Source organism: Pleurodeles waltl, chromosome 9 (genome assembly GCF_031143425.1).
Source record: "Pleurodeles waltl isolate 20211129_DDA chromosome 9, aPleWal1.hap1.20221129, whole genome shotgun sequence".
Classification (NCBI taxonomy): Eukaryota; Metazoa; Chordata; class Amphibia; order Caudata; family Salamandridae; genus Pleurodeles; species Pleurodeles waltl.
Window position 1 is genome coordinate 256,108,076 of NC_090448.1, and position 26,171 is coordinate 256,134,246.

Consider the following 26,171-nt stretch of genomic DNA (forward strand, 5'->3'; position numbering starts at 1 on the left):
AGCTACACCTCATTAAATATAACCCAATGGGGTTAGAGAAATCACCTGTTGGTTCACCTCATGGGAGAGCTGCTTGTTGAGTAGTGAATCAGATTGTACTTAACAGTTCATTCATCATCCCCTGGGAAGTTTGTGGAACACAAGGACCAATGTGTCAAGATCACAGACACTGGCTAGAACTATCACAGCTGGCAGCACTGCTACTGTTATCTACAGCCATGCAGCAAGTGTCACTTAATCTGAAACTCCACACTGATTGCCTAAATCACACCCAGCCAGCCTGCCCAAGCTCATTAAGGGACATCAACAACTGTCACTGAAAATGGCACTACATTTGGTGTGGCTGTATCAATCCACAAAGTGTCAGAGATGTGCCTGTGCAGGAAAGACAAGAAGAGAAAGAGGGAAAAGAGGGAAAAGAGCATGTGCCATTGCCAGGTCATAGGTGAGAGACAGATTTGAGCCCACTTGGAAAAGAGACATAGCTGGTGGTAGCTGAGATATGTCTAGCAATGCCCACCACCACTAGCACTGTGGCTCAAATATGGGATCAAATATCTTGAAGGAATGGGGGTGGTCATGTGGCAACTGAATAGATGCCCACAAGATGATGAGTAATCATATACAGTCCTTGTGAGGCAACATCAATCAGCAGTTGGGAGAGAAGCAAAAGGAGCACAGACTTGCACACCATTGCACACAATTACATGCCAAGATAACTTCTGTACAAAGAAAACATGATCCATCTTGCAGGTCAACTAAAATGACCACTCACTATTTGATGCACGCTGTGCATGATTTTACAAGCCTGGTTAGAGATGCTCAAATGGCGAGGTCATGGTCATTTGGGGCACACACTTGCCAGCAAACCTGAAACTAACTCTCCTAGTGTCTTGAGCCCACCAGAAGGAGCACAATAAGCTACACCCCATTAAATATAACCCAATGGGGTTAGAGAAATCACCTGTTTGTTCACCTCATGGGAGAGCTGCTTGTTGAGTAGTGAATCAGATTGTACTTAACAGTTCATTCATCATCCCCTGGGAAGTTTGTGGAACACAAGGACCAACAAGCTAGACTACTCTGTCGCTTCCCAAACTTATAGTCTCTGGTGAAATCAAGTGTCTCAGAAGCAAGCCCATGTGGTCAAAGCAGGCATGACCCATATTCACTTTTGATCCCTATCTAAGACTCAATTATTGGGAGCACCGGAATGTGCCTCTCCAATTCCCCCAGGCAGTGTGTGGGGAGAGGGGGAACATACCAAAGTTCAGAAGTAAGGAGGCTAGGACCCGTGCCAGTGATACAGGAACTGTTTAGTGCATGTGAAGCAGCTAGAACCACACGGAGCATGAGGTCAACTTGTGGTTGGGATAACTAAATTTAAAAACAAAATGCTATGTCACAGAGTGCTTTGATTGAAAGAAAAAATGAAACTAAAAGCTGAGTGGATACGGCCATCTCAAAGGCAGTACTGCAGCATACTTGCTTATCTAAAGGCATGTGCCATAAAGCACTGATGCTTTCAAAATCTTTAGATTTTTCATACTGTGGTGCCCCCAGATGGAGGAGGCACCACAAAAGTTTGCTTTGGAACTGGTGGGTTGCCATGAGTTCGGCACAGCTCTACGTAGGAACCACCTCAGCATTACAGATTTACTGGCCTATGGTTCATGGGTTCTTGAATTCATGACCTTGGAGACTTTTATTCAGATTTTGAGTACACTGGTGCTTATGCTTTAGTTGAGTAGCTATTTTACAGCAAGAGTAAAAGCAGAAGAAACATGCACATGCTATACTGAGTATTAAAACCTCTCTGTTGCTAAAAACAGTATGAATAATGAATTACTTCATTTACTATTGAAAGGTAGTACCACTCTCAAATGTTTTAATAATGATTGCATTGTGTTTTAACGTCATGATTATGCATTTAGCAGACCACTATAGATACCACCAGTGCACTGGCAGCACAGTACATTTCGGGGTTTTCTGATTTATAGGACCTTTCATTAGTTTTGGACCCATGTTAGTTGTGAGGCCCTTAGAGGGTGTCACCATAAAAATTTCCTTCGCCCATTTTCTATGTATTTGTAAAATTGACTATGGTACTTGCAGTGTGTTCAGTAAAGTACTTCTTCCTTGGATAAGGAAAATGAATGAATTGACAGCAATAGGAGTTGTTTTTTGAGTTGCAGAGTGCCAAGTCTCAAGCTCCAGTACCTCTCCTGTGTAAGCCTTCAAGTTCAAGAGAGAAAGAAAGTGAGGAAGGAAGGGGGAAGTAGAACAAAGAGGGAGAAGAGAAAGAGGATAGAAGGAGAGAGAGAAAATGAGTGAGAAAGATAGCACAAGGATATTAAGAGAGCAGGTTTGGTCACGCATTTTGGCTGGGACTGCTTATGGTTCCCCAGACCGGCTTTGTGTGTGTGAGGAATAGTGCTGCACTGGCAGATAAGCTGGATTAGAAACAAAGGTTGAAGATACGGTGGGGATTTGTGTGATGTGATTGCTCATGATGCCTTATAAATGGAATCCTCCACTTATTTAATTCCATCTTTTTTGCAGCTGATCTTTAAGTGTCTACTTTTTCCTATAAAGACTTGTTATAACTATCAGATCCGAGAAATTGTGGATAAGTAATTTGGTTTGGGTGAGCTCCATGTTCCTGGATCTACTCTATGTTGGAAGTCCTAGACATTACACAACCTCAACTCAACTGACCCCACTGTGCTACGGTCCAAGACTGTCACATTAGGCTCCACTCGCCAACAGCTATAGCATTTCAACCAGGCAGGTTCATATAAAAGAGCGCTTTCAGGCACTGCGTGGCAAAAGGGTAGATTAGCTACAAAGCACCCTTGTACACCTCCGTAAATGCAAATATGCACAGATTAGGAAGGGGATACAGTGTAAAATGGAGGAGCAGGTGTGTACTAAAGAAAGAAAGTATTCCAGGAAATCAGGGTTTGATTTATGGCTTTAACTACTACAGCAAAACATTATGAGTGATTAATTTTAACATGAATACAATCTATTTTATATGGTGTCATGACCCTGAACCCCCTCAAACCCTTCTCCCACCTGCTCTACTGCTTCACTACTATGAGTGAGAAGAACGGAGAAGGATGTGCATTGTAAATGACAGCATCTAGTCATGGGTGGTGTGTGGGGACTGGCTACCACCTACTGCCTTAAACTGTACTAGGCCTTCAAATTACAAATTAGAGATTCTCACACTTAAAAAATTGACTGGAATTGCCATGAGGACCGGCAGTGTAAAGCCAGTCCTGAGGGAGTGTAGAACTAAAGGACGGAAGAACCCTCCTCCAGTCCAAGTGAGCTTGCTACTCTTTCTTTGCTACAGGTCCAAGCTCTTGGTCGCACAGCAGTCCCATGGCATTTCAGTGTGAGGCTCAGTTACCCACACCACTTCTCTATGGGACAGATGTACAAAGCTAGTTAGTGTAATTTGTCAGTTGAGACCGCTAAATGGCCTTATGCCATGAACCAACCTTACTTTTCTAGTTGGTAACCTATTACCGACTCGCAAAATAGGGTTTGTGAGTCGCTATTAGGAAGTGGCGTGCCAAGGGCACCCCTTCCTAATAGCAAATTGCACTGGTTTGTTGAAATATTTTGCACCTGGGAATGTGGTCGTGAAACATTCACTGTTACCACCAACTTCAAGTTTCAAGTTACCACCAACCTCAAGTTGGTGGTAAGCCATGCCCTTCCTCTTCCAATGGAAGTGTAAACATTTTAATTTTTATTTTTGAAATGCATCCTATTTTCCTTTAAGGAAAATGAGCTGCATTACAAAAAAAATTGCTTTATTGAAAAAGCAATCATAGACATACTGGTCTGCTGACCCAAGCAGTCCACCATCCCTGTGATTGTAGCTATTCACAATCAGTCACAAATGTCAACCTGCCTCATGAATATTGATGAGGCCTGTCCCTTTCAACCCATTTACAAATTGCAAACAGTGTTAAAGACACTGTTGTACATTAGGGATTGTGACTCGCCATTTGCACATCTGGCACTAAGGGCCAGATGTATCAAAGAGTTTTACCCATTCTGTGTCTATGGGAAAATGTGTTCTTACATCTGGCCCTAAGTGCTTATATGTGTATACTCTGTAGTGTCACTCATCTAGCTGTGGAATTCATGATTAAAGAGTCAGTAACTTCCTTTCACTCTGTCATGCCCATGCTTTCTCATTCTCTCGCACCTTCTCTGTGTCTTAATGTCTCTAAGCTTCCCTTTCATACTATCTTGTCCCCTCTACTCCCCTTCTCCTGCATCATTCTCTTTTTCTTCCCGCCATTCCCTCCTTGTCTATCCCTCTGTAGATGTCTTTCATCTGTTTGTATCATTAGTACACGCCTCCTCACTTTTAAATCTGTATTCCCTCTGTACCACTCTCCCTCTCTCCTTATCTCTTGCTGTTTCTCCCCTTCACTCTCTCCCTCGCTGCCCTCTCTCTCTCTTTCTTCATCACCCCATCTTTCACTTCAGTTCAAATCAATTCAAGAAAGATTATTTGACATGTCTAATGTGTTCTGTTCCCTCCTTTCTACCTTTCTTCCTTTCCCTCGTATGTTTGTATTTCTTCATCACTTTCTTTCTCTTCCTTTTTTTTATTGTTAGGTCCGTTAACACAATTTAGCGGTCACACAAGAAAGCAAATGACAAACACTTCAATCTCTGCCAAACGAAAAGACAAAAGCTGCCGAAGAGCCAAAAAAACAACCTTGGAAGAATATTTTCAATTTTGAATAATATAATAATTTAGCACCCTTAGAGGAGGAGAAAGAAGAATGTAAGTTTTGAGCTTATCTACTCTATGTGGAGTCGACCATGCTCCTCGATGGATTAATCACAGCTAGGTATTTTAATTATCTATTCAACGTTATTTAAATATAACACCATCATACATTAATTAAAAATGCACTTCATAATCGCGGCACATGAATCCAAAATTAAAATCATGTGTCGACTGGCACATAAATTGGGCAGTTCAAATTGCAAAAGCAAGAAATTGCCACAGTTTGATAGTGCTTGACTTTCCTCTGAGGCCTGGGGTGTCTGTCTGTTTAGGTTAAGCCTGACGTCCGTGGCAGAACGGGAAAGAAAATGTAAATTACAACTGCGCCTATACGTCGCATATTTAAAAACCGAGAAGAGAATCGACTTCTGTATCCATTCTCAAAGATTTAAGACCCTTCCCCTCCCCAAGAAAAGAACACCTGGCTTGAAGTGGACCCAAGGCTAATCTGTGAACTCTACTGATTGTTTAATATGTGTGTAGTCCTGTAAAAACAGTTTGCGTGAAATGAAATAAAGCAGCTATTTGCAATAATGACCAAAATCCTGAAAAAACATTTTACAGGCCCGAATTATTATATGTTCTGGCATAGGAAAAGATGTATATTGAATGTTAACTATACATTTCCATTTGAAACAGGTGACATAGATTTTCATGTTAAATTGTGGGGCAAAAATAGATTTGGAAATATTTGCTGTTGTAATATGATCTATCTGACTGTAGAGCAAGCCAAGGTTGTCGTTTTGAACAGAGGTTATCTATATAAGCCATGGTAAAAATGTATTGTTTTCCCTACACCCTGACCAAATTATTAGACGGATGACTTGGAGTTGAAGTCAAAGTTTGCAATAATCGTAGATAAAAAGTAAATGGCAACCATTTTTGCAATCTAGATTCAAACGGCTTCACAACAGTTATAGTTTTGGGAAAACTCCACACATTAGACACCATGCACAGCTGTTGGAAAACGCTGTGCATATTTATTCATGGATAATGTGGTGGTCATATGATGGGCTCGCTGCACGTTTGTGAAGGGCACAGCAATCATCCATTCCTGTCAACGCCAAAATCGCTACAAATGAAAGCAGTCACTGTAATCTCACCTATTGCCAGATGCATTCGAATCTAGTGGAATAGGAACGCCACTTCGGTTTGTACCTTATTTCGAGCTCAGGCCTTGCCAGTCAAGCCTGAGCTGAATGTCACTTTCACTGTTTTCAGCATTTGGACAGCTCATAATGGCGCTCGAGCTAGCAAGATACGAGTGCTCTAATCGTACGCTCTGATCAGCGTATTAGAGAGCAGTTAACAGTCCGGCTAGCTAGTCGAGTCAATAAGTGGTAAAATCAATCGGGCTTTTAGAATGACCAATAAATACATTTGCAACTTATCTCCAATCAAATTCAATGTATTTTATTGACCCTAATGCGCAGCCCTCATGGAAGTGGTGAAATCCCGATTTGACTTCACTATTTAATAGCTCATGGAGCTTAGCTCTAGTTTACATGATTTCCATAAATATTCACCATAAAAAAGCGAAATGCTACGTAGATGTTTGTTTGTTGTAATGTTAAAATTATAATATACCATCCCATGCGGGTAAAATAGTTGTGCAGCATTAAAATATGAAATCAGAAAAGAAACGTATCTGAACCTACCCATGTGCAAGTCAAAGAACAACATTTTGAACCTTGGAGACTCAATTCACAACCTGATTGTTACACGTACTGCAGCGATATTCATGCAAATGGACCTACCGGTCTATGGTGGGGAATTAAACATGAATATATATTGATTTGGTCCAGCTGTGAGTTATAGGGGTTTAACCCTCTTGGAGTGTCTAAAGGCGACCTGTAGATTTCCAAAAATAAAATCCATTGACCCTTATATTCATTTTCAACTCTAACTAGATGGTAATCTCGAAGCACAACGTGTAGCTTTAATTTTGCTAACTGTCTTCAACAGGAAATGACGTCTTCTTTCCACCAACAAGAAAACGTATCCACCTTCAGTGTTTAAATGTAATCAATATATTCTTCCTGGGGAGAATTTTGATAGTGACTTCCAGCAAAAGTTAAAACATTGATTGCAGTGAACAACACGTTTTTGGACAAACACTTGTTTGTGTCCTATAATCAGTATGTGCCTGAGCGAGTACCAATATAAACATTTTCACTTATCTCCTTATCACCCATTCGCCAAATATTTTACTATTCTCTTTGACATTTAATGAGCGTTTTAATGAAGCTTAGTTTGGGATGGGTCTGTAAAATGCTGGTTCCCAGTATTTTTTTTTATTTTCTGAACATTGTGTACGAGCTTAGACGTCTGCATATGTACATTTTACGGGTGATCCACATTGTATTGTATATGCTTGAGTATTCAATAGCAATAACTGCATCAGATTTGCAGTATTCTGAATTTGCATATTCACAATTGGCATGCTTGGATAGATGTGGCCAGCATTCATTATAATATATTTAGTAGCAAAGCAGACTTCAATAGGTTTTGCCTTTTATAATAATTGTATTTAGAAGCGTTTGCACTCTAAACAACCATGGCGATTCACAAACAGTGCTGTAGACGTACATATATATTCCAATAGACTGCCATTACACACTATGCAGGACCTATAACTATTGAATGGAGCAAGGATGTGTGTGTTCACACAGTATTCAAAGTACAATAATAACATTTTCTGAATCATGGCAAAGGGGCGTTCAATCTTGGATACAGCAGCTTGCAGCTAAAAGTTTAAAACGTTGGAAAAAAAGTAATTTCTTTGAAAAGGAACAGGAAATTGTATTGTCTAAAATGGAGGCACGTCAGATCGCCTACATGTCAGACAGTGGCAGTGGTTTTCTTCTCCAGGGAGGTGTGTTGACGATGAATGCTTCATGTTGTGTGATAAACAGGTGACTGCCAGGCATCCTGTCACACAACTGCCGGGCGAGGACATGTCCCTCTTCTTGATGAGAGACAAAGGCCTTATCTCTTAGAGACAGCACTTCAGTGGCCTACATTGTCTAATCCACTTCATCTCCACGTCTTCAGTTCGAAGGAGAATGTCCAAGCTATTCAATCACAATCGGCCTTCCATTTTTTTGCACAAAGCAATTTTCTCCAATTTCGCTGAGAAAAATGATTTTGTCTCATCGAGGTAATGAGAAAATTCCCTTGGGATGAGCAGTTGAAGGTGTGCTGTGGCCTGCCTTTTTTTGTTCATGAGAGAGAAGCGGATGAGCCCCTACAGAATTAGTGTGTCTACATATGCCTTCATTTCCATGTTTTTTTTTTCATTTACTAAGCTACGGGCATTATTAAAGAGCTTATCCAGTTAATTATGTCACAAAAGGCCCCCAATGCCAACCAGTTAAAACGAAACAAGGGGACATTGTAGATCCTTGTTATTGGTGATTTTTGGTGGTGAAGTAGCAGTGGGGAAGATAATTGGATTTCTTATTTTCCAATACATGACCTTTTCAAATTGGGTTACCGTGAAGGGGTATTGAGGGCTGTGTAATGTGCTTTGTGTGATTCATAAAATATATTGCTCTATGATCTTCAGCAGGTGATAACTGATATTTCAGCAGTGTTTTATGAAACGTGATTTAGAGCGCCAGAACCAAAAATCCATGAGATGCTTTTTAAGGTGACACTGGAGACTCTTTCTATAGAAAAACTGGAGGTAGCGGGAACATTAAATCTACAAGAATGGGTTGAGTAATTGAAATAAATGTCAAAAATATATACTAAGGTATTTTTAATTTATATATCCAGTTTTCCAGGGGTGTGGGTTTTTATTTTAAAATCAAATCTTGCCTGCTTTTATGTTTTGTTCAAAAACAAGCATTTGCATATTTAACTATGGTACGTACTGCTAATGTTGTTATAATATTAAATTATCATTATTAGAACGTGTTCAAGATGTATATTTCCCATTATGAACTTTATGTATTGGGTGTTTTATTTGAACAACATGGCACAACAGCTAATATTTAATTGTAAGACAGCACTCAGGTGTTCACAGTTGTGAAAGAAAATCACTAGGTGAATTCCAAAACATGTAGCATATCCTTGAATGACCTTTCATTGCCCTTGAGAATGGTTTCATCGCAGGAAAGATGTCATGAATGGCCTTTATTTGGAGTGTATCGCCCTCGTACATTAGCATTTACCCTCGAGGTAATCATCAAATCTAGTGACCAGAAAGCCCTGATGTGGTACCGCATAATTTGCCTCAGCTCTCAATGTAGCGATGATCTTTTTATGCCACAGTGAACAATGTGTCTTCCCTACTCATTGTAAGACTTGAATTTTTTTTCTATCGAGAATGCACATTTACTGGCTCTTTAAAGGGTTTATATATCAGTCATACCATGCCGGAGATCCCAGTTGATAATACACAATGTTTCTTAAGAATTCCAGATTATTATTTTTTTGCAATTTGAAATGTGTCTCATGCAAAATACAAGGAAAATTCTGAAAAACTGAAACCAATCGGCAATAGTGAACAATAACAAAATCAAATACACATCTAAAATCAAGATGTATTTTCTCCATAACAGTTCTGCAGACGTCCAAAAACGTGTATGTCTGTAGCTGGTGAACTGGAATATGTATGAGTGTCATGAATCTGCTTAGCATCCTCGACTTTTACATGTGTACATAACATAAACAGTGGCTGGTTGGACAAAAACAATTCAAAACATTATCATCTAGACTGACACAGATTTGACAGTTTTTCCTTTAGAAAACACTGCCTTGAGCATGTCATTATTCAAACATTGTTGATTTGCAATCATTAGGTACTTTAAGTGGAGTTTAAAAGTAAAAATGTAATTGTGTCTGTGACCACCGAATGCTCATTTGTACAAGCTATTTATGACAGAGGAGCCGCCATCCTCATAATGTACAATATTATTCATCTTCTAAATATCAAAATGCCATCTTTCAAGCGTCATCCTAAAACCACGTAGGTTGGTGTGAACAAAGAAAATGACAGGTGGTCAGCTATTTGCCCGGCTCATCTTCACATAACCAAATAAGTCTTCCAAGACGGTTTTAGCTGTCAAAATTGAAATACCTGAACGACTCCAAAAAATCATAGGAAACCTACATATATATTTCATGTGCATTTCACCATCATGAGTGAGTTACTCTCTTCTTAAATCAATACCCAGATGAGGTATCCTACTCTACTCTTGCTAGGTTTTCGATCTTGTTTTAAAGCACATAGTTATACATTTTAACTTTAATGTGGTGAGTTTATAGGCTCAGTAGAAGAAGAGAACCACAAACACACTGCTGTTTGCACATCAGTTCAACACCTTAGAAGATTGAAACTGATTCATGCTTTGGTGTCGTTGTGTTTTACCTCGTGTAAGATCAATACTCACAGGAACAATGACTTTGGTATTGATTATTATTTATGTCCTCTTCATCATCAATAGGTACATACTGATACTGCGTGGACCTCAGTTTCTCGTAATGCTCAAAAGTTTGTGATTTCTCGATGGCAGATAGTTGTCAATATAGCTGTATATACTTGGCCTGCTCTTTATATGGGATTCTCAGGCAGTTTTTTTTTTTTATTGTAATATTTCACTTGGCTTTCCTGCCCAATTTGTTAATCTTTGCACCTGGGCGGAGGTTCAATAAAATACAAAGGTGGGATTTAATTCAATTAGGGTTTAATCATTGCTTGAATAATCTAGAGAAATGACAGAAGTTAGCATTTATATAAAATATCCTGAAATTCTAGAAGTTGAAGCACATCTGCAACATCAAAGGCGTTTTAAATACATTGACGGTGTAATGGCCTTTGTAAGAGCAAGCTTGATATATACGTTTTAGCTTTTTGTAAGAAACGTGTAATATGCTGGCTTTGCAAATAGAGTTGTAAGCCATGGCTTTGTAGCACTTCTTTGTCTTGTTTTCCCTCTGATTTGTAATAGCCTCTTCACTGTTGTGTATGCAGCAAAGCCTGCTGCTGCCTAACTACCAGGATCTGCCTGAATTGCACATATAATTCCTGAAAGGTACCCTTAACAGAGACGGATGGAACTGCAAGCTGCTCCTGCGTTTTTTTTTTCCAAAGGTCATTTGCTTATTGTTGATTTAACTGTAGTGTAGAATTTGAGTTCATCGGATGATTTAAATGCTTTTTTAATCTTCTGCCGCGGATATGGCAGTGTTACCCTTTGCTCATTTCATGTAATGCCTAGTTTTCACGGAGGAAGTAGAGGGGAAGGTTCAGATGCGCATTATCCAATAGCCCTCTTTCTGGCTGTATAAAATCTGATTTTGCTGTGTTCTTCCACCTGCACGCGCTGCTCTTGATCCATCCCAAGGGGATTAGGCGCCTATATAAACATCCATAACATAAAATGGTTGATATTCTGAGATACAAATTTCCTTTCAGACAGGTTTCTTAAAGTGTTAAAACATCCTTAAAGAAGAAAAGAACACAGCTTGTCTCACCTTCGCTCAATCTCTATCTTCATAATTTCCACCTGCTGTCTTGACTAACGCCTCCTTTGATATGTAAATATGTATTTCCAAGAGTCCCGAAATGTGCATTAATCAATCAGATGGCCATATTTCGGTGTACACGTCCATCCCTCGAGTTGTCTGTCCATCGATATATCCACCTGTACGCCCACCCACATTTATCTATCTTCTAACCAGCCAAAACACTGATGCACGCATCTACGCATCTACTCATCCTTAAACACATCTACCCATTGAACAACATACCGATCTAGTCAACCAAAACTAATCTACCCATAATTTCTACCCCTCCTTCCCATCCTCTCCTTCTCTGGTCATCGCCCCTCCTCTTCTGTGTCCAACCGCTTTAAGATCCAACGCAACCACATGCACAGTATCTAGGCTGCCTGCTCATCTAACATGTCACCATCCTACCATTCATCCATTCTCTACATCGGCAAAGTAATCTACCAGCAAAAAAACTCAATCCACCCACCTATCGTTCCAGCAGATCACCCCTAAATTAATCTATCCATCCACCCGAGCCCCAATTCTCTAACACATTCATCATCTACGTGTATAAACATAGATCACTATATACTATCATTCATTTATCTACTCAACCATTTAACGCCACTTATTATTTAGCACATCCTATACAAACACCTACAGACACTGATCCATTCATCCATTCGTTCTTTCGTCCCTCCGTTCATCCATTCATCCAAACCACATATTTACTAATCCACCCACTTCTACATAGATCCTTCCAGCCCACCACTAAACTACCCACACCCATCTTCAGAATATCACAATGATAAAACAGGAATACGTGTGCACGCCATGGTTAGTTCTTGCTCTCTACGACAAACGTGGTGCATTCGAAGTTATCCCTTGAGCGTATCAACAGATACCGGTATCAATGTTGGGGAAAGGATAGTTAAAAAATGCCACAGACATGAAACGTATGTTATTGTAAGGCAATCAAAACTTTTGTTTGTGTCAACATTTCGGACAACGTCATCGTGTTTTTAAGTATTGGACACGAGCTGTCTACTCTTCGTGGGGTGACAGACAGTACTCCCCGCTGCCCGAAGTGGATTGTGCCGACAGGTGTCTTCCCCCTAACACATAGCATGTCGGCTTGCCTGCGAGAGGTGAAGGAATTTGTGGCGGTTCAGACCGGTGTTGGACTAACAACCCCTGACCAACTCACAAGGGGAACCCCTGACAGCCTCTGACACTTACCTGCGTCGACAGGAGAGCAGTGCGCGCTCTACCCCAAGATCCGGCCTGTCCTGCAGTCCCGCCGAAGTGATGCTGAACATGGAGAGCTGCCGAGGATGGTGGGCTGCTACGGACTCCCTGCTAACTGGGATCGAGACTCTTCCCCCGAGGGCGGAGATCGGAGCAGAGCCCCGCCCCACTCATTTGCAGTGCCCTCCCTTTCAGGCAGAGTGATTCCATGAAAGGGGCGTGGTAAAAGCCACAAGCGGTTGACATTACTCTAAGCCACGCCCTCCACAACCTCCCCTTCCTCTCTACATATAAGTGATGGGTTACTCTTGTTCTCAGAGCTGTCTGTCATCATACCCTGGTCTCAACTTTACACCTGGAAGAGGATTCTACCTCTGGCGGGGGAAGGAAGACACACTAACTTAATTCTTACCTCTGAACCGTCAAACACAAAGGACGTTTTATGCAGGAGAATCATTATTCTAGTGAGAAAGCATGGCTGGGGGAACGAGAGACTCGGATTTCCGTCGATCCACATTGAACTCAGGCAAATACTTAAATCTACCGTGCACACTTTAAGCCCTTAACCAACCTCGAGCGTGTTGACAATGGCATAATGGCAGTGTAACGCGTAAACATAAAAAGGGGCATGTGCAACTACTGGAGCTTAATAGGTAACGTAAGCGTTCAGCTGTGTACAGCTAATGTTATTGCCGATCCAAGGACGGAAAGGGACAAGTCTACTGTTCTCTAAAATTACTATTCCTACTACCAATACGCTCATTCTTAAAAACAGAATTAACAAAACCCTCTTTTTTAAAGTTTTCATCACTATTTAGGACGAGTCGGAACCTTTACATCCGTATTATTTTCTTTGAATGAAATGACAACGTTGACGAAGTAAGGATGTTCACGTTTCAAGCAGGATCTTTACTTTTGCAACTCTAAATATCTAAGGTCACCCAGGCGATGTCTATTAGAACTTTAATGCTGTTGCATCAGCACAAGCGTTACATTTCAGCTGACTGTAGTGGCAGGCTAATTAATTTATTTCCAAAGTCGAAGATTTTTGTTTTTTAATTTGTATACATTGTGTCGCATTGTTGTACGGCTTTGTGTCTACAAGCGTCGTGCATTTTCTTTATGCTGGAGTAGTTTCTATGACACAGAGTATTACGACCGCATTATAGAATTTGCGCACACTCGCACACCGTTTCATCAGTCTTCACCTCTTTCTTGTGGGCGAAAAGCAAGTGAAAGATTTGTGGCCAAGGTTGTAGATATCATTAGTGCGACGGGTGCAGTGACACTGTCGCCTTGGGGTTTGAGGGACCCACCACAACCCACATTTGACTCTCCTTTAATATATTTTTGAAGGAGAGGAGACATTTTCGTGCTTGCATTAGGGCTAATGGCACCCTTGCTACACCACTGCCTGTGTGATGGTCCCCTTAAACCACCTTTCCCGCAGAACATAAAATTGCTAGTTAGCCTGGGGATACAATCCATTAGTGAGAGGAGAGGTCTATAACCGTTATGGAAAGAAAATGACAGAGCACAAAAAAGGATAAGAAAGGAGCAGCTGCTTCTCTATTCTTGACAATGAATGTGGCAGAGGGACAATCAGCTAGATTACTTGTGCATATCACCAACTCAATCTTTATTTGAGATTCCTCCATTCTTTAGCCCCAAATGCCGATTTGTCGCTACTAATGTGGCTCTATTCCCACTTTTTTCACTGCATCCTTCTGAAAATACCACCTTACCACAACTAGTTTCTTGGATTCCACCAGTTCTGAGCACACAGTGTGCAGAAGTGGGTCATGGCAAATTTTGTGAAAAGTATGTTTCTACAGTGACAAGAATAAATGTGTTGTTTCGCTAATTTAGCACATCAAAAATACATGTACTCCATGGTGCATAATGCCTTTCTCATTAACAAGAGGTGATTTATTTTTATTTTTCCACACAAAGTGTCTGTTTAGTTTTTCACTAGGAAATTCTTTGAGCGAAAACAATCTGGTGTTATTCTGTCTTAAATGCTTTCAGCCAGTAAGTGCTATTATGAGAGGCATATGCGGGTACAAAATGGTGCTGTCACTGTCCTAATTATATCAAATTCCAATGGCCCTAGGGTACCAGAAAAGTAATGCTACTCTTCCAATATATAATTTTAAACAAGTGCTTGCACAGACCATTTTTTACAATGTGGATTTTTTTTATTTTTTTTATTTCGTGATATATGTTAGACCTGACAGCCTTAGTGTGGTCTCCCCAGCTTTTTGCCTGCCTTCTCCATTTTCTGAGCTCATTTATACTGGTTTTAGGACTCTGTGCACTTTACCACTGCTAACCAGTGCTAAACTGCTTATGATTTTCCCCCTAAATCATGGTAACATTGGCTCATACCCAATTGGCATATTAGTAGAGTAGTACTACATGTGCCCTGGGCCTGTAAATGAAAAGCTTCTAGTGGACTTGCACCACTGATTGCGCCATCCACCTAAGTAGCCCCTTAACTGTTCATTGGCTCTCCAGGACCACTGGACTGGCCCATATGATATGAAGTAGCCAAAGGGGAATACCATCTACCTGGTGGATCTCCAGACCCTAGAAATCCCCTACAGGTAATCCACACCAACAGACTCAAGCCTCACTTTTAGGGGTCTGTAGTGAGCATACTCCTTGTGACAGATGAGAGAGTGGTAGAGGAGAGTAAAACTCTCCCTGACCTCATCTCTGCACAAGAACATGATGGGTCAGTGGAGGGTGTCAACCTCTCTACCACCCCGACCCCAGAACAGCAGGTTGACTGTTACCAGTTGCTGGGACTGTTTGCCTCACTTTTCTCACTCACCCGTGGACTCACAGATCTGTGCATCCATAATATTGACTAAGGAGATAGTCCCCCTGTACAGAACAAAAATTATAATCTGTCAGACAGGGTGAGAACCAGCATCAAGGAGGAAGTCTCCAAGATGTTCGCATTAGGGGTGATTGAGCTCTCTAATAGTCACTGGTCCAGCCCTGTGGTGTTGGTACCAAAGACTGCCCCACCCAGTACCATCACAGAACTCCAGTTCTGTATGGACTACAGAGGACCTTACTCAGTCACCAGGACTGATCCGTACTCCATCCCTCAAACTGAGGAACTCATTGACAAGCTAGGTGCTGCCAAATTGCTCAGTACCTTTGACATTTGACATCAGGGTACTGGCAGATTGCCAGGACTAAGAGAGCTAAGGAGAGGTCAACGTTTTCAACCCCAGATGGCCACTTTCAGTTTCAGTTGATGTCCTTTGGATTGAAAAATGTACCTGCTACCTTCCAAAGGTTGGTTAACAAGGTCCTGGTTGGTAAGGAGGCCTTTAGTGGCACCTACCTAGATGACATTGCTGTTTATAGTTTCAGCTAGAAGAAACAACTGCACCACCTCCACAAAGTGCTTCAGACTCTGCAACAGGCAGGCCTGACAATCAAGGCCGGTTAGTGCCAGGTTGGGCAGGGTTTCATGGTGTATTTGGGATACCTAGTAGGTGGAGGCATGGTGCATCTCCAAGCCAAGATGGAACCATCATGGCCTGACAACCATCAAAAACCCAAACAGAAGTGAGAGCTTTCCAAGGCCTCACTGGCCATCAGTAAAGATTTGTTAAGGGTTATGGCACCATTGTAGCCCCCTTACCTGAGCTGACTTTGAAGAAGCAGCCCAGATTGGTAATCTGGACAAATGCATGCCAAAACCCCTTTGACACCCACAAAGAAGCCATGTGCACAGTACCTGTAGTCAAGGAACCTGACTTCTCCAAGCAATTTATCATGCAGACAGATACCTCAGAGCATGGCTTGGGGCAATATTAACACAGCTGAATGATGAGGACCTAGACCAACCAGTAGCCATCATAAGTAGTAGGTTACTTCCACGGGAGCAGAGGTGGAGTGCCATTGAAGGAGAAACGTTTGTTGTTGTCTGGGCACTGAAGAAGGTGTTACTAAACCTGTTTGGGACTCGTTTCCTGTTTCAGACAGACCACAGGCCCCTAAGATGGCTCCTGCAGATGAGAGGTGAAAATCCCAAACCGTTGAGGTTGTCCATTTCCCTTACAGAGAATGGATTTTATGGTTTAAAACCGTCCGGGTCAGACCACACAAATGCTAATGGTCTCCCCTGCCTTAGTGAAGAGAGCTCCTAACGGGTTGGGTAGAACTCCCTACTTTCAGCTGGGGGGGGGAACATGTGCTAGACCTGGCAGCCATAGACAGATCTTCCCCCAAATTTTGCCTGCTCCAGTGGTTACAGTGAGGCTGGACTGGAAAAGATCAAGTGAAAACACCAGAATGTACTAATTGCAGCATATACCGCATATATAATGATGATCTTGGAGCCCTTGTTTTTTTCCACAGAGCAGGCGCTAAGGGCAGTTAGCGAGCGGGTCTCACCGGTAGCCCCACAAGCCGCACCCAGTCCTCACAGGGACGCCTCTTGTAGGGGACGGGGCACACACTCAGTGGCAGCCCCCTACGGCTCGCGCTATTCTAGCTATCCCTTCCTGCAACTGGCGCTTCTACTTCCACTTTTCAGGCTTCTCCCAAAATCGCCAGTCACCCACTGCTTACTGCTTCACGGCTCCCTCATGCAATGGGGGGGTCAGCGGCGGGCCATAAAACAATGCTGTATAGTGGTGGGGAAGAGGGGTTCTCCCACGGTGGATGACAGATGGATGCAACCGGGCTGCCCAACTGCTGAACTGCTCCGAACAGCCCAAATCGGATGGATGGGCGGCAGGCACACATGCCAAAACACTGAGCGGGGCCACTCTTCTCTGCTGTGCTTTGGTGGAGCAGTGGCAATCAGCGGGCAGGCATGAGCTGCCAAGCTGCTCTTGATGTGTGCTCACTGCAGAGTGCACTTCCGGGTCTCCTCCTCTCTTCTCCTCTCGCCTCACTTAGCCCTTCAGAGTCTGCAGGCAGGACTCTCTCCTCAGACTCTAGGATGTCACAGGTCCCTCTCACAAAACCTTGGGGCTTCCTGTCTCCTCCTTCAGGATAGCCGCCCGTTCCTGAACTGGTGTAGGAAAGCATCAATCATTGAGGGCACTGAGACACCATAGACCAGAGTCCTTACTCAAGTCTTTGCCAAAATTAATTCTGTTCAATCGCTGTATAAACTAATACAGCTTTATTTCCAATTTTAAGTCAGCCGGCACTGCTCTGCTATTGCACAAGCAGCAAAACACCACGGAACACAATTCCTCATATAAAATATACATATATAGAAATGCATATCCATATTTTGTTTGAGTTTTTTTCCATCAATTAATTAGTATTATTAGTTTTTATTAAATAATAATTTTGCTTTATGTATAAACGATTTCTTTCCGTAATAAGTATATTGAATAGTTAGCATCAGCACATATTTTCTGTGTAATCATACTTATATATTGTGATATGAGTGATTATAATAAATAGCAATCCATGAACATGAAGTCAGATACTTATATCCTATTTAAATAATGACCTACATATATATTTTTAGAATGAATATAAGTAGTGTATATATTGTAACCAATATTAGTGTATACATTTGTGCTTTTGTTAAGCATAAAAATAAGGGAGTATATATATATTTTTATTAATAGCTAAAATGTGCATTTGTACAAAGAGATGCACATAACTGAATACATGCATATAATCAAAGTATGCATGTTTATGAACCATTTGTGGTGCATTGGGCATACTATTGCTGTGTGTTTGTTTTTTGAATATGGTGGTCCTGTAGGGAAGAGCTAGCTCTTGAGTAATCTTTTAAAACTAAGATGGTTATCTGTGGATCTTATGTTGTGGTGATGACTTCTATAGTTTGGCTAGTTGAGCAGAGAAAGTTGTTCCATCCATGACTTTTTTCTTGTATGCTAGAATTTTGAGGCAGGGCACCTATCTGGAGCAGGGATTTCTTTTATTGTATGCACTTTGTAGTTTTATTTCTAATGAAAAGTGGTACTTGTTCCATGTATTGCTTTGTGGGTGATACAAGCAACTTGAAAGTAGATCTTCAGATAACTGGTAACCAATGTAAGGCCTCTAAGGCAGGGTAGATGCAGTATTGTGGTCTGGCAGCAAAGTTTTGAATTTGTTGTATTCTTTTCATTGTTGATAGAAGTAATCCATGGTAGAGGCTTTTGGCATAATCAAGTTTAGACTGTACAAGAGAGATTGTAGCTGACCTTGTGTGGAAATCGTAGCTGGGGGAAGATGTATTGCAGTTTTTTTTTATAGTAATTAAGCTTGATCTTGCTAACTTATCCATTTGTGCATTCATTGATAGGTTAGAGTCCATGGTACTTCCAAGGTTTCTTACTTCCTTGGAAAGTTTAGGCGATGGTTCCACATCTTCAGGCCAGGATGAGAGTGCATCATAATTGTTCTTATCGCACAGGTGAGTATTTAAGTTTTGGATGCATTTAATTTGAGATAGCTCCATGCCACCTAATGAACAACAGCTCAGAGGCAACCGAAGATTTTTCAGTTTACAATGTCCTTTGAGTTTTTCAGTTTAGGAAGTATTTGTGTGTTATCTGGGTAGTTATAGCAGGTGAGATGAAATTCATTCATTGATCATTGCCGGTAATTACTTCATGTAGATGCTGAAAGTATTAGGTTAGATGATAGAGCCTTGATTGATGATGTAGGCACCCCTTAGTACATAAACACAGCACCCCTGATTTTATGATGTAGGGTTTAGATGAGAAAATGAGAAAAGAGGAATGTGGGTAACATTTGTTCTCTTTTAATGTAGGATATGATCCAATCAAGAGCGGTACTCTCTATGCGTGTTTTGCACAGTCATTGGATCAGAGCATCATGATCAACTGTGTCAGAGGCAGCTAAAAGGTCCAAGAGAAGTAGTGCAGCAATCCTTTTGTGGTATACTGTGTTTCTAAGGTCACCCCAGATGTAGATTAGCAGGTTCTGTACCTCTTCCTGGTTGGAAATCTGTTTTGAATTCAGAAAGTGTGGTGGTATCTTCAATAAACCGAGACATCTGAGTGATTGATACTCTTTCCATTAGTTTTCAGAGGTATGGTCTAGTTGATTGGGTCTTGAGAATCCAGATTTGTTTTCTTTGATAATGGCTATATGTATGCCTTTTTATGTTTTTGGGGAAAATCTTCTGTAGTCAAGGAACAATTGATGACTGTTCTGGTGGGTGACAGTAGAGGTTGTTAAAATGATGTTTCTGAAGATTTGTGGTGGACAAGGGACAGAAATGCAGCAGGCTGGCCTGCTTGTTTTGACAAGATCCATAAATTCAGTTTCTGAAAGTTGATTTAAGGAATTCAGCGGCTGAGTTAAATGACTGTTTGGAGGGGGTAGTTGAAAAGGGGCTAGTCCAGGTGGTTTTCATTTGGTTCAAATATGAATCCAACATATACCAACTTTAGTGAGAGTTTTATAAAATTCTTCATTTACACATTTTGCTGAATTCTTCTTGAATAGTAGTTTTTTGTAGTTTTTTTGATAGATGATTTGAATATTCTGTGGTGTTTGTGTAAGCGTTGTTTGTTTTGAGTGTTGTTTGTTTTGAGCCAGGGGTGTTGCAGATTTGCAATTTGTTGTATCTTTTTTAGTTCTGTATACATTCATGGTTCTTCTTTTCTTTTGCCATTTCTTTTTTTTTTTTTGTGGAATTAAGATATCAAAACCGTCCAGGAGCCAAACATAGAGTTTATGAACTGAATGTATTCTGTCCATATCTGTTTTGGTTGTTACTTGTGTTTATAGACCCTAAAAATTCACTTTGCTCCAGGTTCAACATGTGCTTTATGGTAAAGTGGCCTTAGGTGTGGAGAGATGTGCTGTCTTGTGTTGGAAAGCTACCAGATGGTGGTCTGATGGCATGATTGGAGACTGGAGTAATCCTTTGAAAACTGACTAGTACTGGATTAGCAAAAATTACATCTAGGATGTGCCAAGTAATGTGTGTGGGTTTGCTGGTGTTCTGATATAGGTTTAGTATGTCTAGGTTACTGATTATAGTTCTGGGATGCAGCATATTAGCTTTACCAAACCATAGAGTTAGGTCGTCTACGATGTATATGTTGGAGTCTAGTATCTGAAGGTTAGAAATCTTCTCTAGAAATGTGTTTGGGATTATTGCATTGTTTGCCTGGAGGAATAGCTTTGGGCAATATTGGTCCGATGTCGGTCCCTAACCATGATTTGGTAATGAAGCGCGAGTCAGGTTATGTTTCTGTGATTAGCCTCCTTCAACAGAAGATCAGAATGCAAAGCACTTAGGACTGGAAAATCAAAACAAACAAATATAGTTTTGCTCTGTTTATTTATTTATTTGTTTATTTAGGTTGTGTGTAGAGCACACTGTTATGTATATCATGGAGTCTCCTGGCACTGGAGAAATAATTTTAAATCAACTACAAAGCAATAGTTAGACAAGATCCCTTGATCTGATTTCCTTATAAAACATGGGGTGCGTGTTAGTGCCCACTCCGTTACTTACCTTCTCTTTCCATGATGTGGTTACTACATTATCTTCATCACTTGAGCAATGCACCTAACAGACTACATTACTTAACTTATTGTACTTATTATCTTGTTTATTAAAATACTCCCACACCAATCCATTTTATAGCACTGTGTGTGAACTAGGTTGCTGAAAACTACTAAAATGCTCAAATGCTATCAGGTAAATGGGAATATTTTCTGCAGCTCAAAAATGCTAAGTGCTTACTTTGTTGATGCAGATTTAGTGTCAGGACATAACCCTCTCATGAAATCCTCCTCATCCCATTCCTAAACTGTGAGACATCCAGCCTCCCCAAAAGCCCATAAACACCTACATTATATAAATAACACAACTTTTAACATTGATATTGACTGAAGTCCTTCTTCTATGTCTAGTAGTGCTATTACAAATAATTCCTGCCCCCAACCCTCCTCCTGTTTTATTTCCTGTCTTTGTGATACAGGTTGTCGATTGAGATTAGACCAAACACTTTTATTAATATTATTGGGAAATATTCATCTTCATCTTACCTTTGTGAATGGAGATTACAGCTGTCAGGGTCTCTGTTTTCTGTTGGGACTTTACATTCTGCTACACATGAAGTTGTTTTCCTGTATCGTTTGTTAGTGACTCACCATCCATGTTCTGAGTTGAGTTGTAGAGGTTACAGGTCACAAGCAGATGAACTGTGCAAGCACTCTGAGTAGACATATCCCTTTTTCATTACCAAAATATGTTTATACCACAAGAAGATTTGAGAAACTAAATCATAGAATGAGACCATGACTCAGCTTTAGCTGGGCACCTGGGTATCCAGAAGACCGCAGAGAAAATTTTAGATATTTCTGGTGGGAAAATATTCAAAAAGAGTTTCAGGCTCACATAAATTCTTGCCCTATATGTGCTTATAATAAGACTCAACACTAAGTACCCTCGAGTCTTCTACATCTATTAAGCATTCCATCAGCTCCCTGATATACAATCAGTTTGGATTTGTCACTGATTTACCAGAATCTAACAAATTTACCACCATTCTGGTAGTGGTAGATATGTTATCCAAAATGGCCCACTTCATTACAATTAAAAAGATACCCTCAGCTGTGGAGTTTAGTGATATATTCTTGCCACAAATTGTTGGATGACATGATTACCAAATAAGATTATTTCAAATCACATTTCACAATTCACGTCACTATTCTGGAAAGTCCTATGTACTACATTAGAAATTGAGGTGGCTCTTTCAATATGCTATCACCCCAAACAGATGGTCACACAGAGAGAGTCAATCAATCTTTAGAACAGATCCCTATGTGTTTAATAGCCACTCTTACTAGTTAACAGGATTTGGCCTTAGCATTGGCAGAGTTCTCATATAATACTGCCTTGGGGTGCTCTTCTTCTTTCTCCCCGGTTATCATCTATAGTCCCTTGCAGTGATGTTACCTAGCACACCAGAGCTAATGCCTTCAGTCTACGAAAGATTACTGACATTACCAGACACACAAGAGCAAACTGATTAATGTTTAAAGGAAAACAAACTAATCATGAAAGCACAAGCTGATAAACGTATAACTTCTGAACCTAAACATGAAAATGAAGACATGATGTGGTTATCCACTCACAACATCAAACTTGAGTGCCCAAGGAAACTTCAAACATGATTCAAAGGTCCTTTTCTGATTATTGATATTCTGACACCTGTCACAGTAGGTTTACACTTACCAGATAAATATGCTATACATCCAGGGTTTCACGTTTCTCTTATAAAACCGTCATCCACACCCATGAAAGGATATATCTCCTCTCTCAGTGCTGGTAGGAAATCATATAGAATATGAAGTACAACGTATCCTAGATGCAAAATGCATTCAAGGACAAAATTTATTTTTGGATTGATTGGAACCCTCCTGAACCCTTCTGAACGCTCTTGGGAACTAGCCTTCTTTATCAATGCCCCTTGTCTGATCCAACGTTTCTATGGTATGAATTCCACTAAACCTTGGCTTGTTGGTAGGCCTTTGGGAAGGGCAACTGTCATCGTACCAGATGTGAGCAGGGCTAGTTATGCCTAAGTCATGCCTTATTCCCTCCCTTATGAGTTGTTTTCTTTTCATCACAGTACCATTTTGAAACATTTTGTACCTTTGAAACTTTGTGTAACTTGGCAAATCAGTTCTTAACATAATGGCAATGTTTAAAACAGATCTAGACCAATGCTTGCTGTCAAGATAACTTCTGAACACCTAGGCCTCACCCAGGTAATCCAGGAATCACATATAAACTATCTAAAACAACCTGGGCCTCCCCCAGGTAATCCAGGAAGCACACGTCAACTGTCGACAACTGTTGGTTCTTTAATCGATCCTCTTAATGAAAAAATACAGTTGAGAAAGTTGCAATTATAATAATGAATAATGAGTTCCTCTGTGTTTCCCATGTATTTCCTTGCACCTGGTTCAGGCTAGCTATAAATGCTGGCATTTCAAACTAAATCCTGCTAAGCCTCATTTAACTTGGAAGCAACGCTTAACTGTCTTCAGTCTGTGGCAGCCTTCCCTTTGAAGTGACAGTCCTCATTTTGCTGTGGCTTGCATACTTTCACATCAACAGGCTTCTCCTTGAAGCATGCTCTATCTGAGTTCTGACCTAGTATTTCCGATATTCTCCACAGTTACCACAGTGCGTGTAAAACACGGGCAGCTTGCAATTCATCTCTTGCATCATGCTTTCTTGCGCTGGCAAAAAGACACAAGTCATCCCAAATAAGATAACACAAGTTTTTTTGTTTAATTTGGGATCTTACTCAGTGTTGATTAATCAAACTTATCTGAAGCCAGCAATAATATTCAGATCAATCTCGGACTTAAAAGACATTAGAGAAAAGTCGTATTTCTTGCAATAGCTGCACTTTCCTGAATCTTGTGCTCATAGTTGGTAATCAATCTGTGTTTTCTTGATGTTGGTGTTCTAAAGACTTTTGGGACAATTGAGAACTGTAATCTGATTGCCATTGTATGCTTGCATATGAACCTTGAACTCTTGAGACTCTTGAACTCCTGAAGAACTTGAAGTAGTTTTGTTAGAAATGGGGTCTTTGGTTGGCAGTCAGGTTACCCTCTGTCCAAGCAAGGACCCTCACTTTAGTCAGGGTAAGTCACACACAATCCAAATTATCCTGTGCCCACCCTCTGGTTGCTTGGCACTGAGCAGTCAGGCTTCACTTAGAAGGCAATGTGTAAAGTATTTTTGCAAGAAATCATACCAGAACACCATATAGCACACCACAAAAATACACCATGCAGTTTTTAGAAAAATACATAACATTTATCTGATAAGATGCAGGTCAAAACGATTAAAATGCAATAAATAGATGTAAAAGTAAAAGTGATATAAAGTGTCTTAAGGCTTTGCAAAACAAGTAAATATCTCTTAAAAACAATAAAGGCCTCTTGCAAACACAAAGTACCTGGTTCGCGTGCAAAATCTCTGCAAGGGGCCGCAGAGGAGGCGATGCGTGGAAAACAGGGAGGTGTACATCGGTTTCGCCCCTTCGCACACTGACTTGCGTCGTTATTTTCCACGCAGGGGAAGGCTTTGCGTCGTTTTCCAGTGCACAGACTTGGTTCAAGCCTTTGGAGAGTACTTCTCAGCACAGCCAGAATTATCAGCAAGGCAGCAGGGCAACAGCTAAGCAGCAGTCCTTGTCAGAAAAGCAGTCCCAGTGAGTCTTTTGGGCAGCCAGGCAGTTCCTCTTGGCAGGTCTGGTTCAGGGATCCTTCACCAGCAAGTTTCTTGTCCAGAAGTGTCTGTGAGGTAGAGTGTCTACCCCAAGAAGTGTCTAAAGTCTGTGGTTTTGGGTCCTTTTCTTATACCCATTTTGGCCTTTGAAGTAGGCTTACTTCAAAGGAAAGTCTCACTTGTTTGTGAAATCTTGCCTTGCCCAGGCAAGGCCTCAAACACACACCTTGGGGTTGGAGTCTGCATTGTGTGAGGGCAGGCACAGCCCTTTCAGGTGTGGTGACCACTCCTCCCCTCCCTCATAGCATAGATGGGTCACCGGAATATGCAGGCTACGCCCCAGCCACCTTTGTGTCACTGTCTGGAGAGAGGTGCAAACAGCCCACTGTCAAACTAACCCAAAAAGGTAATCCATAGAGTCACAAAAATGGTTCAATCAAGAAAATGCCCACTTTCTAAAAGTGGTATTTTCAAACACACAATCTTAAAATCAACTTTACTAAAATACGTATTTTTAAATTGTGAGTTCAGAGGTCCCAAGCTCCACATGTCCATCTGCTCCCAAAAGGAAGATGCGCTTTAATCATGTTTAAAGGCAGCCCCCAGGCTAACCTATGAGAGAGATAGGCCTTTCCACAGTGAAAAACAAATTTGGCAGTATTTCACTGTCAGGACATATAAAATACATTAGTATATGTCCTACCTTTACCATACACTGCACCCTGCCCATGGGGCTACCTAGGGCATACCCAAGCGGTGTCTTACATGTAGGAAAAGGGAAGGGTTAGGCCTGGCAAGTGGGTACATTTGCCAAGTCGAATTTACAGTTTAAAACTGCACACACAGACACAATGGAGTGGCAGGTCTGAGACAAGATTACAGTGCTACTGATGAGGGTGGCACAATCAGTGCTGCAGGCCTACTAGTAGCATTTGATTTACAGGCCCTGGGCACCTGTAGTGCACTTTACTAGGGACTTACTAGTAAATCAAATATGCCAATCATGGATAAACCAATTAGCATTACAATTTACACAGAGAGCATGTATACTTTAGCACTGGTTAGCAGTGGTAAAGTGCTCAGAGTTCAAAAGCCAACAAAACCAGGTCAGGAAAAGTAGGAGGAAGGAGGCAAAAAGTTTGGGGATGACCCTGCTAAAAGGGCCAGGTTCAACAAGTTTGTTATGATTAACCCAATTATTTTCTCTCAGTGGGGATACTTGTACATGATACTTCCAGTTCATAACATTTCCTGGAGAATTCTTGAATCACACTGGGGAATGTTTCTAGTGTGAATTATTGCTATGTTGATTTGACGTTAGTTAGTGACAAAGATCTCTAATCCTGGTTGCTAGTA

The 26,171-nt window shown here is 41.0% G+C and overlaps 1 protein-coding gene across 3 annotated transcripts in view; it reads right to left on the bottom strand.

Moving 5' to 3' along the window:
• Positions 1-12,717, bottom strand: part of SLC6A1 (solute carrier family 6 member 1) — a 528,744-nt gene extending 516,027 nt beyond the window's left edge. Inside the window, exon 1 of one of the 3 annotated variants that reach the window (XM_069206662.1) lies at positions 12,566-12,717. The gene's annotated coding sequence lies outside the window, so the exon portion shown is untranslated. Of the gene's footprint in view, positions 1-11,308; positions 11,995-12,565 lie in introns of those variants that run through there. The other 2 variants (XM_069206663.1, XM_069206664.1) reach the window with 2 other exon arrangements.
• Positions 12,718-26,171: the final 13,454 nt, after the last annotated feature.